Below are 2,517 nucleotides of genomic sequence, written 5' to 3'. Positions count from 1 at the left end.
AAGAGTTTTAAAATAGCCTTTTCTTATCTTTTCAGATGAGTTCCATTCTGTTGAGCTGTGTAATTTCAAATGCCATTCATTGTAAACCTGTTTTACAGCATTCAGTGTCATTGATGTCGACTATCTTCAGTGACTTCATTTAACTTCAAGTCAATCCTGAAAATAAAGCTAAACTGTATGGAACTCGAACAACAAAGCGGCATTGATTATACAAACTTTAAAAGGATTTATTTTCTGTTCAGTTCACTTTCCTTCTAAGCCAGGCATCACTGTTATGAATGTTTATACTTAAGGTTAGAGACTTTTAGCTTGGGCCAGTAAGCAAACAACCAAGAGCACCCTGGCAACCACCAACAACACCCTAGCAACATGGTGACAAGTTTTGCAAGAGCAATAATTGTAAAAATGTTAGCTTCTCAGTATCAGAATATGACTTGGCCAACTGTGGTTTTTACAAAGAGACCATCCCTGCTGAATGGATTGTTTCTTTGTATCTTTTTCTGCTGAATGATTGTTATTTTACAGAAATATTAAATGTTAAATGATAAGTATCATCAATCTCAGAGGTAGGTTTGTTTCTGTAGAATAACCTCCCCTTTAAGGCATGCTTTCTACTAAAAAAATAACCTCTAGCGAATGTAATTCTGAATTACATGATGGGCTGGAGGAAGTGATTAGCTTATTAAAATGTAATTTAATTGAGTTCAGGCTTTGTGCATGTGCTGGCAGATGACATCAAAACGCATCAGGTGGGTGTTAAAATGTGTGATTGCAAGTGTGTTTGAAATGTCTCTAAGCCACTGCTTTTTCTTTACAGAGGAACTAAAGGCAAGGACATCAACACGATTAAGTCCCTAAGGGTCCTTCGAGTCTTGAGGCCTTTGAAGACCATTAAACGTTTGCCTAAACTCAAGGTAATATCCTACTGTCTGGTTCTTAGCCTGCTTAGCTCTTATCTTACTCCTCTGAGAGCATGCAAGTGGAATTAGAGGGTTTTAGTTGTAAAATTACATGATCTGATACAACAAAGTGAAAGATTATCATTCGTTAGAACCCATAGCAAATCTATCAGTTCAGATCTATCAGTTCTTCATTCAGTCAGTTGAAATCTTGGCAGTCTACTCAAATAATTAGTAAGTAAAGAGATTCATCGCAATGGAAATAGAAAGTCAAGTCAAAATGAATTGTGGGATGCAGTATTCTGCGCATTTTGGCCTGGTTGTGTATTGCTTTTTCTGGTAAATGTAGTAATCTATCTAATCCGTGAATACGGAAAATTAGCATACTGCTCACAGTATACAGTACATTCTTAGCATGCCTAGTATGCTATTCTAAACATAACCTATGATATACAGTTGCACAGATAGTACTGTTTCATTTAAATATGCAAAAGATAAATGACATTTTAAATTGGTTCATCTAAATCAGACTAACAAGAGTTTTCTGTTTTTGTGTCAGTGTTTCCCTAGGTACATTATGTGTTGTTTGTGTGGACGTTTTACAAGCAGGGATGATGCCCCTTGTGTAGACCTCCACATTAACAGCCTTGCTGCATCTTTCTGTTTAATCAAATCACACACTTAGGCACACAAACAAATCGTTTTAGAAACACTCACTGTTATCTCATTACATGGCTAAATTATACATTTAAACTTACATTTGACACCATCATTTATTCATTTGGCTAAATATTCGTCACCAGTGGCATTAGAGCAAATAATAGACTAATAAATAAAACTGCAGTTTAGCTTAGTTACAATACTAATGCACTGATAAAGCCTCACAGGGCCACAGAGACATTTATTCTGCCTACAGAGATCTTATTAGCATTAATGCCGGAAAAAATACATACTACTCAGGGCTAATAATGATACCCTAAGCACATACTTATTAAAAAAAGAATAAAATAAAAAAAAACAAATTCTCCCAAAAATGATGAATTGGCCATTAGCACTATAAACACACGATGTCTGTTTCATTCATACTGGACGCCAGAGGGCGCCCTCGCACAGAAAATCCACATATCCAGTCACAGAAGTAGCGGAACTCATGACCCTCCAAGAAATCCCTTATGTGGACAAAGGCATCAGCTATTATAGCTGTAACTGAGTAAACAGAGCATATAAACGTTTTGAATTATAAAACAAAGACAATAAGCACTCGACTGCGACAATATAGTTTATCTGTGTTATTCAAGCCATCTCTGGTATTTTCATAATAATTAAGTATATTTATAATCCATTGCTAATCGATGTGTTCTTTTAATTAAAAGTAGCCTATGGAGCATATTTTCTGCCTCATTCTGTGACAAGAAGCCACATCAGATCACAAAAGAAAGCATTTGGTGTTGTGGAGTAAAAAGGTTATAATGTTCTCTTTTGTTGGACAACAGGTTTAGAAATGTGAATACAAGGGAAGTTTAGCTTTAGGCATTTTAATTTAAGCATGTTTAGCTTAGTTAACGGAAGGCTACCTGCTGCCACCAGAGCCATTTCAGAGTCATTTCTCGAGTTGTGC

At 35.9% G+C, this 2,517-nt stretch overlaps 1 protein-coding gene across 1 annotated transcript in view; it reads left to right on the top strand.

Annotated features, from left to right (window-relative positions):
• LOC107736909 (voltage-dependent N-type calcium channel subunit alpha-1B-like) overlaps positions 1-2,517 on the top strand; it is a 32,413-nt gene that overhangs the window by 11,528 nt on the left and 18,368 nt on the right. The window lies entirely within an intron of this gene.

Source organism: Sinocyclocheilus rhinocerous, unplaced genomic scaffold, assembly GCF_001515625.1.
Source record: "Sinocyclocheilus rhinocerous isolate Xijiao unplaced genomic scaffold, SAMN03320098_v1.1 scaffold192, whole genome shotgun sequence".
NCBI lineage: Eukaryota > Metazoa > Chordata > Actinopteri > Cypriniformes > Cyprinidae > Sinocyclocheilus > Sinocyclocheilus rhinocerous.
The sequence above is the reverse complement of the archived record's forward strand: the minus strand, read 5'-3'. Positions and strand labels throughout refer to the sequence as shown.